The sequence below is a fragment of the Phalangium opilio genome, unplaced genomic scaffold (genome assembly GCF_054372755.1).
Source record: "Phalangium opilio isolate 3A_F unplaced genomic scaffold, DU_Popi_V2 ptg000014l_1, whole genome shotgun sequence".
In the NCBI taxonomy this organism is placed as follows: domain Eukaryota; kingdom Metazoa; phylum Arthropoda; class Arachnida; order Opiliones; family Phalangiidae; genus Phalangium; species Phalangium opilio.
The window spans coordinates 1644110-1658495 of record NW_028324149.1 but is presented as its reverse complement, the minus strand read 5'-3'; the positions used below and the strand labels follow the sequence as shown (position 1 = coordinate 1658495).

The 14386-nt window shown below is 35.9% G+C and overlaps 1 protein-coding gene across 3 annotated transcripts in view; it reads left to right on the top strand.

Annotated features, from left to right (window-relative positions):
• The first annotated feature begins 1631 nt into the window (after positions 1–1631).
• LOC149705010 (uncharacterized) overlaps positions 1632–14386 on the top strand; it is a 43835-nt gene continuing 31080 nt past the window's right edge. For 2 of the 3 annotated variants that reach the window (XR_016381491.1, XM_089865164.1), the window contains exon 1: positions 1633–1985. The gene's annotated coding sequence lies outside the window, so the exon portion shown is untranslated. Of the gene's footprint in view, positions 1986–14386 lie in introns of all 3 variants that reach the window. The other variant, XM_089865165.1, reaches the window with a different exon arrangement.

Genomic DNA, 14386 nt, shown 5'->3' with positions numbered 1-14386 from the left:
AAAACTGACGGTAAATTTTGTAAAACTTAACCAAATTTCTTTCCAAATATTATAGCAACCCTGGAAATTTTATATAACACTACCTCCTCATGGTTTTTTTTCCACGAGATTTTTTCGAAAATTTCGCAAATACCCTGAGCTGAATTAAATTGGAGCTTCACACGAATGTTAGATTTGTGGTTTTTTCATTCAAAAGTTTCATTCAACAGCATCAAAGAAATTTAGCCAACTGAATAACGATATAATTAATTCATACTATGAACGTTTGATCTATGGGGAATTAGATTAAGTTGTTTCAGTCTCTACTCTAGTTCATCAAAAATATTTCGAATCTAACGTCGAGTATAATTTGGTCAAATCAGAGAGAATATAGATAAAGGAGTTGAAACGTATGTTTCAGAAGGTGCCATGATCTTACGGGTTCTACTTCCGTTCTGTCAAATACTGCTATTTTATATATATATATCACCAATAAAAGGAATAGTGTATAAGTCAGAAACCAAACTAAACACGGTGGCATTTTATAAGGCTAACCTTTTAATAATCTTGGTATATTTTCTAAGGTGTAATAGTTAACTAAATTAGTACCGTTTCCGGTATGTAGATGTCGCTGTAGGCTTGAAAGAGATGAATAAAATCGGAATCAAATTAGATAGGTAAGGGAACCAAGTAAATTGCCCAAGAGAGTGAAGGGATCTCTCTCCGGCAGATGAGCCAAGGGAAAATACATATTAGATGATCTGGAACGCGTCCTCGAAACGCAATACAAAATAAAATACCTAAGAGATTGCTCGCCTACCTGCGTTTACATCTACCCGAATCGGAAGAAAGCTTCGTAAGAAGTAAGGGGTGGGGGAAACAAGTTAACAAAGACGACGTTTAAAAGCCTCGAATCGATACAAAATTACGTTTGCAAAGTATACAGAACATTTCAATTAAACTTAATTTCTCTTCAAATAAGATAAATGAGACTTAGTATAACTTAATGAGACTTCAAAGAATCTCTTTAACAAGTCCAAAATACCATGATTGAATACATCAATGGGGTCGGAGGTCATAATGTATAGTTAACGCTGTTTTTCAGCGATGACTTACCCAATTTTGGTTTTTAATTAAAGACGTGATCTGTGTCTGGAAGAATGTAGTACAATTTAAGAATAGTTTCATCTAGGGCCTGAGTTATTTCAGGTCAGAGGTCACCCCATATGTCTATAGTGAAATAAGAATAGAAAAAAAATCACTGTCAACCGACTAAACAACCTTTAACACCCTAAGAATCACTTCGGATATAAAAAATGAACCCACATATCCTCGCTGTGGTTCGTTTCAAAACAACACAGGTAGGTAACGTTGCTCTCAGCCTCTGTTCGAGCATGCCTACACTTTAAGGAGTAACGTGTATCACCGTTAGAAGGTGCAAAACCCAAACTTACAGAGAGAGAGAGAGAGAGAGCTTGCCAGAAAATACCCAGAACCTCTCTATATCCTACTCCAATAAAGTTCCTGGCGGGTCCTAAGCTGCAGATTCGGATGCGAGAAAACCGAGGGAGCTATCGTTCACGAGCTCTGGAAATGAGGGGGTAGATAGAGGGGTTTTAGTCTGATCGACCGAGAAGCGAAGCTTCAAGCGACTACCAAACGGCAACGAGTCTCGGGTCAAGTTGGATCCCTGAATATCGGGGCTCCCGACAAACCAATCGCGAACGCGGCAAAAACAAAACTTTGTGCGGAGTTACAACTCTCGTGCCACGTTACGATTTCTAAAATTTTTGGATTGCGTTTGAAAAAAAAAACATACTCGTAATTCGCTGTGATCTTAAAATATAAGAAAAACTGAAGATTTACAAAACGGAGGAGCTTCGTAATGGATTTAAAATAACCGGTGCATTTTGATTCGCGGATAAGTTTGGATAATATTTTTAATTTATCGACAAAAATAATTTTTTTCTATGTTAAACTAATTGACTAATCTGAGGTAATGCAAGGTGAGTTTGTGTATTTAATTATTTCCTAATTAACCGTAATTTTAGTGGGTTAATAATGGCCAAAATTTTCGTGGGAAAACCGGTATTTTATAACTTGCGTATCTCCGTTTTTTAATTGATATTAGAAAAATTATTAGGGGATCGGTATTGCAGGTCGAGAAAGATACATTTCTCATTGATAAGTATATTATTATAATAAATAATTTAAGGCTGATAAGGAGTATATGTAAAAGGGAAAATAGATTACAATTATTTTCCGCTTACTGATATAATTTGCATAATACTTTGAAGTTTGTAGAAATTTAACAACGTTCGTTGTAGTTATAACTAAAATAAACATTCAAACTACAAATTTTATTTATTATCTTTTGAGCCAATTTACTTGAAATATAGTCTCATTAGCAAGTTGTTTAAATTTATGCAAATTTGTACATCATTTATTATAACATATAATGTCCCTTTAAGTTAAAACTGTTTGGGGCAATCCATTTTAATTTGCTGTTATAACATTTCTCGTTAATTATAACTGTAGTCGTTAATTCTTAAAAGCCTGCATGGCAAAAAACACTCTCTGGCTCCTTTTTACGAAAAACCTTCACGACCCAAGCCCGGATTTAGGAAACCAGAGCATGCAGGGGCATACGGATAAGTAAGGGGCTTTCATATAATAAGAAACTAACTAAAGTTAATTAAAACAAAGATATCAGAACTATTCCAAACGGTACGTGTCTCAGTTTAGAAACATCTCCATCAGAATTATCGGAGTTCAACCGGGGTCATAATTTTGATATGGAAATGGTTAAAATTTTAATTTCTTCGAGTTAATCTATTTCAATTGAAACTAAAAGCTAGGGCCATCTAAAAGAAACTAAGTAGAACGATGAGGTCAATCTTGAAGTTCTATAGTTTAGACACAATTATAAATGGAGCTCCAATATACATGGTATTACAAAAAGGGGTGGAATTAAAGACCGAAGTACACAGTTTCATTGTTCTGTTTACAATCAATTTTGAGTCAAAAATGTCACTTCTATGACGATTTATCCTAAATGACACCCTAAAAAACGTTATGATTGTAATGTTTTAGAGATAACCCCTTTAAGTTAAGTAAGAAACAATGCCAAAGGGGTCATCTGTTAAATGGAAATAAAATTATCAGAAAGAATATAAGATTAAAAATTAACTTTAAAAATATTTGTAAACAAACCTCCATTTTTTATTATATCCAAGTTACGATATATATAGTGTTAGTATAGAGGGGCACTAAGTTTTCTCGATCGGGAGAGAAAGTTAGTGGCCCCTTCTCTTCTTCGCAGATTGAAAGAAAAATAGCCATGGGAGAAAGAAAAAAAAAAGAAAGAAAGAGAGAGCTATGGAACCAAGAAAATCCGGCTTTGAAGGAACCTTAATAGGGATTACAATGTACTGCTACTTTGCTCCTAATAAGATTGGTCATCTAATAGAGATTTTTTAGTGTCGCTCCCAAACCAAGTTCGAAACGAAAAAAAAAGGGAGAGGGGACAGAGAATAAACCGAAAGAACATTCCCAATTTTTTATCCTTTTTAATAGATAGCAATTAACTCTCGTGCAATATTGATATACTTTCTAGAACGCAAAACCGTTTCTAGATTAATTTAAATAAAATTTTAAGCTAACAAAAATGCAGAATCCTTATTATATAAATACATGAAGTGAAATCCGTTAATTCGCAGACTAATCACTGTATATCCGAACTATTTGAAACCCCAAGTTCTGCAGCTGATTTTGTAGTGAAATGGGTTGAACTAAAGCCCCCTAGATACTCAAGGTACATTTTTAAACACGAGGACATATTTTAAAAATTCCCTAAAACTTCCTACTTATACTATTTTATTATTTATTTTACCTTTATTTACTAAGTTCTTCATTGAATGCTTTTAAATATACAAATTGCCTTTCTAAAATAAATATTTTAAGTATAACATTCATTTTCCTCGCTTTTCGTTTACAACCCCGAATTATTTATCCCAACGAACTTTCAAATAAAACCAACAACTACTTAGCTCTATCACTAAATTAGAATCTTTCAGTATAAATTTCCGTTGCGTAAAGTTCTAAATTAAAAAAATATCTTAAAATAGGTAACTTATCTCTGAAATATTCAATTCGATCAGAAGAGATTCATCTCAATTCGCTTTGATCTTATCGCATCTTCAGGAAGGAAGAAGGGGAGGAAGTAAAAAAAAAATAAATAAAATCCTTCATCCCAAAAAAAGGGTATGGAAAAATTACTTCCGATGTGTTCTCAATTAGTTTTTTTTTTCCACTGAGCTTCCAAACCCCCTTTGAAAAACAAGATATCCCATTTTTTAAATATCCTAATAAGGCAATATAGCTAGGAGTCGGAGGAAGTTTCTCTTCCCAAGGTCTGTAGCGCATGCTTAAGTTGATTTTCTTTCGCAGTTTAATTAATCTACTCCGACGCCCTTAAGTTTTTTCTTTCTTTATCAAACTAAAGTAAATTAACGATACAGTACCCATGATCGAGTAGAACAAACTTCATTTCTGACGACACTTTTAATTTCAGTTTAGTTTACTTTTTTTTAACATTATCGAAAGGTCTAAGCGTGGCTATAGGATTTACGGTATGTTACCTTCGATTTATTTTCGAACTGAAGTTTTTTTTCTTCTACTCCTTTTTTCTTTTCTTTTTTTTTAAAGCTACACGAGGGTCGAGGTTTATTAGCTAATAATTACTCCCTAGTTTCAAACAGCTAAGCCGAGAGAATTTTTTTCTTCCAAGCTAGAAATATACGCTTCCACGAGCAAGCTAGTGACTTTATCTTTAATGAAACGATGTGACAGACAACGATCGTTTTTGGAATGATTTTTTTTTTCTTATTTTATAAGTAGCGAGCTTGTTACGTAAGTTTTTTTATACGGCCATGAAAGTTTTAAATTGGTAAATATGCCAGATTTTTTTTTCTTCACAGCAAGGTATAAGAAATTAAGTTAATTTAATTTAATTACACTTAGGCCTATTTTTACCTAAAATCAAGTACTCATACGTATAGTCTGGGAAATAGTACACGTGTTCTCAAGTCCAAAACCATAAGTTTATTAATTGCTTGGAGAAGTTTTTAAATTCATAAAGTGGGACCAGTTTATTAATTGCGAACCTATTGGAAAACTAAGATTGGGACCAGGTTACTAATTGAGAACCTATTGGAAAACTAAGATTGGGACCAGTTTACTAATTGAGAACCTATTGGAAAACTAAGATTGGGACCAGTTTACTAATTGAGAACCTATTGGAAAACTAAGATTGGGACCAGTTTATTAATTGAGACCCTATTGGAAAACTAAGATTGGGACCAGTTTATTAATTGAGACCCTATTGGAAAACTAAGATCGGGACCAGTCCTAAGGGCTTTTATTATTGACGACGCTAGGGGGGGAATAAGTGGTCCCAAGGACCAATATTAAAAATGTACTTATTTCCCAGACTGCGATCGACTGCGTCCCATTTATTTCGTCGTCTGTTTCGCTATCTTTTCAAGAATAAGAGATCTAGATAAAAGAAATAAAAAGAGGGTAGACCTATGTCCTAGTTGTTTCGTGATGGGTTTTGGATCAGCTTTTCTAAAAAGGAAAAGGATTAATGTCTAAAGACCCAGGCTGGCTGGTTGTATCTCCTTATTCTTCTTTAAAAACATCTGTTCTCTTCCAAGGAGTTAATATTTAATTTGACCTAATGGAATTTACTCGATAATCAAATATTTATTTGAGGCCCTTTTTACAATTACTTACAACAATATTCTCGCCGTCAAGAAAGGCACCCTTTTATGCCACGCGAAAATAAATCAGGGATTCTAGAACTACTTTAGGTAGACGGAAGATAAACTACACACTTAACCTACACTTTGAATGGGGGAATTACTTTCTCGTGGTTTTAGCCACACCCTTATTAGCTTATATAGTATTTGAGCTACCACCAGGATTGGTTTTTTCTTTCTTCTTTTTGCCCAAATGGAATTTTGCTTGGAAAAGTGTTATAGTTATAGCGAATTCTCTCTGAAATCGTTGTGCGATTTGCTATATTTCTTGGCAAGATAAGTTATTCTAGATTTCTTATAAACAAACAAACATACAAAAGAAAATGAAGCCCGGATCTTAACCCGATAAAAAATTAAAATATAAACCAATAATCCTTTTTATCAACAGGAAAAATTAGCGCAATAGATAATTAACATAATCTGTTGTAATTCTCTGCAAACTTTGGATCCCTTCTTTAACCCAAACACACCTCGCCCAGTGGTTCCATTTTAGGGCCTCGAGTTATTTCTATTTACCTTCACGCAAAACGCGGTATTGAAAGCTCTTATAGAAAAATGAAGTAGGCGATGAAAAAGTACCATGAACAGAATACCCAAGGAGGATAGAAGGAAAAAATGAAAAATAAAAGTAAAAAATTACATGCAAAGAACCTAAATTCCAGCTATCTTCGGGCTTTGTCGGAGAGGAGGCTTTAGGTATATATGTATATATGTAATCTTTTTCGATAGCGTAGCACGTAGGGATGCGTAACGTTGATGTTTCTAAAAATTCTTGCTAATCTTTCACGAGGCGAAATCGAAAAGAAAAAAAAACGTATTCAAGAAAAAATGGTTTCTGAGGAGAGAGAGAGAGAGAGAGAGAGAGAAGGAGAGAGAGAGAGAGAGAGAGAAGGAGAGAGAGAGAGAGAGAGAAGGAGAGAGAGAGAGAGAAGGAGAGAGAGAGAGAAGGAGAGAGAGAGAGAAAGTGTATATATCGGGAATGGCGCGCGAATTTCCCATTTATAAAAGAAAACGCGCCAACTCTCGCTCCAATGTGTCATACAAAGTGAATCCCGGCTCAATATTATCCAATCTTGGCCATCCTTCATACCGTGCCGAGCATGTATTAATGCCAAAATGTATAAATGTCTTAGTTTAATCCGGGAATTTTTATAACAATGGAATTTTTTGAATTTTTTTCCAAATTATAACGAAACATCGAGAGCTCTAGTAAATAAATTTTAAAAGAATATGGAGCTCTTTATCATGAAGGTTAAGTTACGATTCCTAAAATATATTCATCTCACCAAAAGTCCTTTACTTTATCCCCTGGAGTAAAGTAATGGACTTTTGATCTCACCCGTTTGGTTTATATATTTAATTTTATAATTGATTGCTTTTAATTACTATAGATCCTTTTCGGTATGTTGTCGGGGGGTAAAAATGTAGTATGATGTTAGAAAGGCTTCAAAAACAAAAGGACTTTGGTGGACTAGTAACGTTTAAGCCTTATCTAACGTCTTTGGAATTAACATACCGGAAGTTCCATCTTAACCCTTTTATGGAGAACACGATACATGGGGCTCATCTTTTTTAAAAGAGTATATAGCCCTAGGGTAGTGAGTTGAACCTTGCGAATATATTTTAGCAGACGATATTATAAATAGCCTATTTTAATTGGAAGTAGTCCGGTAAACACTTTTCGCGCCAGTTTCCAAGGAGTTTCCACTTCTATTCACGACGTGTTGAAAAAGATTGAAATTAAGTCCTTTGAAGTTTTCTGTACCTCAGGTATAAAAACATTAGTATTATAATAGAAAATCGCTCTTGCAGATCAAACGGTGGTGCATGGGGTTTGCCAGAAAAACGCCGCGAGGCCTAATCGAAATTTTATCCGATAAAGGGTTCCGCTAAATTTAAAACCCATTTTAAATGCGGGGCCCAACGTTCTAGAGGTAATAGCCAGGTGCACTTAAAGTCATATCCCAAAGGGGTATGGATTTAGATCGACTGAAAGTACTTTTTCACATTAATAAGAGCGATAAAAAGAATGGTGAAATTTATTTTTATAATACTCAAGATTTAGGTATGTACTAATGCAAAAGGCGATTAGGGATCTCGAATTTATATATTTGAATTCCTGTTTTTTTTTTAAACCGCAAAAGGCATCTCGTGTGGTTTAGAGAGAAATATTTTGGATACAATTTTTGCGGGAAAGAAATGGCACGAAGGATTTTGGCGGGAAAATATTGTGGAAAAATTTGGCGGGAAAGAAATGGCACGAAGGATTTTGGCGGGAAAATATTGTGGAAACATTTGGCGGGAAAGAAATGGCACGAAGGATTTTGGCGGGAAAATATTGTGGAAAAATTTGGCGGGAAAAATATAAGCGCCCTTTTGGAGGGAAGAAAAACAGCACAAAAATCACCATGCAGTGCTTGCACCAATTTTTCTCGCCAATATCTAAAAATAATAAAATAAAAATCACCATTTCCACCCTCATTAATTCCACAAAAAAAAAAGATAAAAAATTATTACCATTAATCTAATGAAGTTTTTAACTTTTCTTCTCTCGAATCGCGACTTGTCATTTTTTTCTCCTAATAACGCTAAGCAATTCACTTTAAATCCTTTATACAAAGACAGGAGGTTAAAAAGTTGGTCTCAAATCCTCTTTCATATTTTATAAGCTGGGGCTAATGAAGAGCAAATGTCAAGCCCCGACTGATTTTCCATTTATTTAATAAAGGCATGGAACAGACGCTTCGAAAATCCATAAAAAAAAGAGTGGGGGGGGGACACACATAACGCCCCCGACTAGGGGGAAAAAAGAAAAAGAAAAAAACTCGTCGGAAGTTAGTCTTCGAAAGAAAAAAAAATTCTTTCTCCTTTTTAGAAGTTAGTGAGAGCTATCTTGCCTAATGAGGAATTTTTTCCTTTCCCCAACGCTATTCCGTGCGCTTTTTTATACTCTACACTTGATCGCTTAACCTCTATCTTTCCTTTTTTTCAAAAACTCTAAGCCTTAATTTATTGTATTTTTAAACTTAGAAACTAAACTTTTAAATGGTTAGAGCAAGAATGGACTTTTGTAATCCGAAACTGAATGTTGTAGCTTGGACACTTTCCATTAAATTTGACCATAAGTTCATAAGATATGTTACCAACATAAGTTTGTAAATTCTGGTTACAAAATGGAGCTTGTCATGAAGTGAATGAGGTAGGTCATAGATTCGAGGTAAAGCGAAGGAGGCCTGGTGAGGCGCTGCTGTCAAAGGCTAGGTACCCATAAGTTCATAAGATATGTTCCATGAGTTTGTCACTGGTTAATGAGAGCTTGCCATGAAGTGACTTAGATCATAGATTCGAGGTAACGCGACGCCTGGTCAGGCGCGGTCAAAGGATTAGTACAAACTAAATAGGAAGATGGAAGTCCTGCAAAATTAACCACCGAGTGTAGGACTTCAATTCTCGTTTAATTCGTTCTCGAACTAGCTCGAGCTGAAAGTCTCTAGTATTATTAAGTATAGGAAGTGTCATGCTTATGGAACATATCTTGTAAACTTATGTTTTATCCAAAGAACAAGTACATCCCTTAATTTATGATAGACTTATCAGAAACACTTCGGAACAAAGAGCAAAGAGCGCAGAACGAGGAAAACTGACCTAAGGATTATATAAATTGTAAAACCGTGGATGCAGAGCTAAGACTAAAATATATTTCATACATGCATGACGTAAATTTAATTAGAGTCGACAATCAGCTTCGAATGTAATACCACGGTAATACGCTGCCGATAATTCTAGCATGGACATATTTTAAGTTTACCGGCGTGAGATAAATCAAGCAAGGCGGACTGCAGTCGAGTAATCAATACCGAGAGAGAACGATAGGGACTGCAACTGTACTTTAAAGAGAAGGTGAAATAATCGACACTAAGTTACCATACGTAAATATACATCGTTACCCTTTTTTCTATCGGCCATCTTGTTACCATTCTCTACCATTGCATTCCACTGAGTATTTTAACGAGTTTGAAGGCCAACTTGCGAAGTAAAAGTATGAGGGAAGGGGGTTCGCCTTACCAATCATGGACTTATTCATGTTATAAGTACTCGGATTGCACCTTGCAAAAATCTTTGCTAAATTCATAAAGAAAGAATGTTCCAAAAATGGAGAATGGTAGGACCGGAAGTGGAGTTGGTTCTATACGGTCAAACAATTTTAGTCGAAAATATAATTTGACCCCACCCCGACTTAAGGGTCACTCTAAACAAGAGATGATTTATTTAAGTGTTTTACGAACGAATGACCCCCTTAATTGAATTAGCGTTATCCTTAATTTTAATTATTTAAATCTAAGGGGTCATTAGTACAGCACTGTAGTACACTGTATTTAGGGGATTTTCCTTGTGGCAAAATTTCATATAAAAGTTACATTTTCGACTTAAATTTGAACAGTTCCATTGTACTTCGGTACAAACGCGAGAAACGCTATTGTATCAAAAAATTATATTCCTGTTTATACGAAACTAATTAAAGATACATTTTATAACTATAATTTTATGCAAAGAGTACCACGTTTCCTTTACGTTTATATTACACCCGATGGCCAATAATACAAGTTTAAGGCGAAACCGATATGAATATTAACAATCTGAATGTATACGTGTAGATTTGATTTGGCGTCAGAATAGCAGCGCTGCAACGTAATCAAAGGAATTATACTGGCATGGGAATTGTTCCAATAAGACAACATAACAATGATATATACGTTGTGAATATTGGAAACGCGCGCGCGTACGAACACATACAAGTATTAGATTATAGAAGTTCGTGCCGAAATCTACATACAATAATTTCCTCAATTTGATCTTGCATTTAACATGTATTTATGCAATGAGATTGGGGGAAGGAATTAATTCTACCCCCTCTGAGTGAAAACTGATATATATTACATAGTCAAACAACATATCTGGTGTACTGTAAAGGTAAAAATGAAGTATTTACAAGGTATAGGCTAGAGGAAGTTTTAGTAACTTATCTAGCTGCGATTTTCTAACATATTGAATTTAAGTATGGGTAATGAATTTGACCCTGAAAGGTTAAAGTAGTTTAACCCTACGTAAACATTTCACCTTCATATATATATAAAAAAAAAACAAAATAGCAGGAAAGATACGTCGTCACACACACACACAAATACACGCCGCGGGTTTTTGGAATACAGCTAGTTCTTATAGAACTTACTTGGCTTCTTTTAAGGGCTAAGATACGAGGTATCATACTTTTAAAATATTCCTCCAAGTTACTAATTAAAAAAATGACCGCCAATTAACTCAAACTCTTTCCTTAGTTGGCCGCCAATTTTACGGAAAACACGATTGCCTGTAGTTTTCGATAGTACAAAACAGAAAAAATTTACCATGGATAATTTATTTTTAATGTCTTTCTTGGTCAGCATTTACTGCTTAAGATTTGGGTTGTCACCTAAGACACGAACTTAGATGACAATAAGGTTACTTATGATGGGTATATACTGAATGAGTGCGCACAATTTGCGCCCCGAGCAATGTCTCACTCACGGTATGGTGGTGGTGGTGGTGGGGGAGAAGGGTATGAGATTTCGATTTACATAGAACTTGTATTAGGTCGATTTTTGAAATCTGACAACTGCAGAGACCTTACGCTGACGTTGAATGTTCGAACACCTAGCCCTTCCACGACTTTTCCGCCATGCTAAAGCCCGAGGGAAGATGAGTATTGAAGAGGAGCTAGGTTCAGAAAAATAAAGTAATCCGATATCGGGGCTTTTCTGCCCTTCTCTGGCCCCGTCCTGGCCCGGCGCTCTTCTCACACGAGGGGCAGGCTTGAAAAATCTTTACAAGTTCTCCCTCTATATATATTCTTATAGGTTTAATTTAATTGTCGGCTTAAACAGATCATTATCTTTATTGATTCCTTTTCCCTAGTTTACAAGCGGCACACCCTCGAGTAGCTACTAATTTTACGTTTTCGGATGATTTTATTTCCGTCACTCTAGGTTTTTCACAATTTTTGGGGCTTATTGTAAGAAACTGTTCGTTTTGGGCTTAACTTTGGATGTTTCCCAATGTTTCTATTACTCCCTGGACCTCTATCATTTTTCCGACAGTTCAATAGCTTTTTTGGACTTAACCTTTTAATTTCTCGACAGTAATCTGCCATTTTTGGACTTAACCTTTAAAATTTACCGACTGTTCTCTACCTTTTTTTGGATTTCACCTTCATAATTTTCCGACAGCTCAATACCTTTTTTTGAACTTCACCTTTATAATTTCTCGACAGTTCTCTGCCATTTTAGGACTTCATCTTAATAATTTACAAATAAACTTTTCCATCTTTCCCTAACTTTTGGCACTTTCACAATTTCCAAACAACATTTTGCAACTACTTCCCTAACGTGAAATAACATAGCGAGCCAGTATTGTATCTTTCGTCAAACAGAAACCCATACTTTCCCCCAATTCCCATATTAACCTAAATGGAAACTCGAAACGAAGTCGATAAAATTATACCAAAGTTCATTACATTAATGGAGTCATTGACCAAGTCATAAACGGAAACTGCAAAGTTCCCCGTATATCTATTAGCCACTTTGTTGACCACTCGTAACCCTAACACCCCGGCCTGCTCCCATTCAAAATTAATACCCAAATATCCAATCCTATAATACGACCAAGGCTTAGCGAATATCTCTGATAAAAATACTCCCCGCGCAACAACTAATGCATTTTTCGACGAACCCAAGTTTTCCTCCAAACTTACTGGAAACACAATAATTAGCACCTGAAAAGTTGGTATTTAATCTCCCTGCAACTCCGACACAGAGAGCGAGAGAGAGAGAGAGCGAAAGAGACTCGCAATTTTGCTAGTCATGATTTTCCATTAGTAGCGAACGTTCTTTAATAATTAAGTTAGCGCGGGCACGTCGCGTTGAGAAACTTCCACCACGCATCTTTCTAGCTCAAAGCTTGATATTAATTCTAAAGCAGACTACGGGCTACGCTGCGCGGCATAAATGGGGCGTAGATACGTAAGGTGCAATGATCTTGAGTCATTAAGCTCTAAGCCTTGGCTAAACTAAGATGCATCAAGAACTCTGAGAGACCTAAGGATAATATGCGAGAGAGAGATTTAGGCTTAGGACATCATTCTTGAGCTATAGGAACGATGACAAAACAATCATTCAGTCCGATTGGAAAGTTCTTGTTTCAAGAACTTAATAATTTCATTTCCAATCAAGCTCCAATTAAAAGGACGAAATTTCATCTGAAAAACTTAATCAAATACCTAAGGTTAAATATATTTTTAACTATATCAAATATCTAGCTAATTAATATTAAATGAGTTCAAATGATATTGTGTGATCAAAAATAAAATTTAATTAGCAATCTTCGAGAGCAACTGAAATATAAGGGTCCGGAGCCTCATGGCCACTCGACTTAGACGCCGATCACTTTACTTATGTTGAAAGTACAAATCGATTTATTAAAACACGCATCAATCCACACCCATAAATGAAAAACCACGAAAGTACAGAACTTTAGACACGTAATCATCAAAACAACGCGGTCATTAGAGATGAAAGACCCTGTCCTTAAATATTCCGATACGTTGTCGGATATACGAAGTCATTAGGGTATATATAGACCACCGAACCACCGCACCACCACCACGCATCCTGTCAATGACAAATAACTACTGAGAAATGACAGGAGTAGACCGGTCCAATCGGAAAGCAATCGTGGCGGTTGGATAGTCGTATGATCCAATATGCTTTGAAAGCTTGAACCGTTTCGTCGTACATATATAGCGAAGTTTCGCGTGTTTGTAAATCAACAGTCAACTAGACTGCAGGGGGATTCCAATTAGCTATATCCGTACGGAATACCCTCTCAATTAACCGAAAGATATACTGCAACGCCAGACCAAAGCGGGGAGACTCTATCGACGGTGTTAGCTTAGTATTTCCTAAAAGCTACCGCCCTCATCACGGAAGACTCCATGTATACAATCATCGTTACACGAATCCCTGACGACTACGAAAACAACAACGTGACGCGTGCTCTCCAAGAAGAATGGTTTCCTTTATTATAGCTCCCTATTTACAGCCTCCCTGTTTATGGGTGAAACGAAAGCTCGTTAAAACAATCGTGCTTAAATAAACCACCATAGAATGTCAGTTGTTATAAATTCTACGTCCATACTAGGCATCGAAACAGTTGTATAATAAAAATTAACTCTGTAAGTTCATGGCGCTTTGATACGTGAAAATACTTCTTTCGCCCTCATAAATTTCAAGTGTTCAAACCTTCATTGTATTCTACAACCAACCACAAACCTTCGCCCGTATAGTTTTTCCAGTCGCCATTACTGCTCGCTCGTTGAGTCAGTCCACGGCCAACCCAAGCCTAAAAATACCTACTGAAACAGTTGACCGTGAAATTCCATACTCAAAAATCGCCCACCAGATATAATGGGGAGAAAAAAAAGCGTCCGGGGTTTACACCTCACCGAAACGCCCTCTGAAATATCTATCCTAGTATCACAAGGCTACCACTAC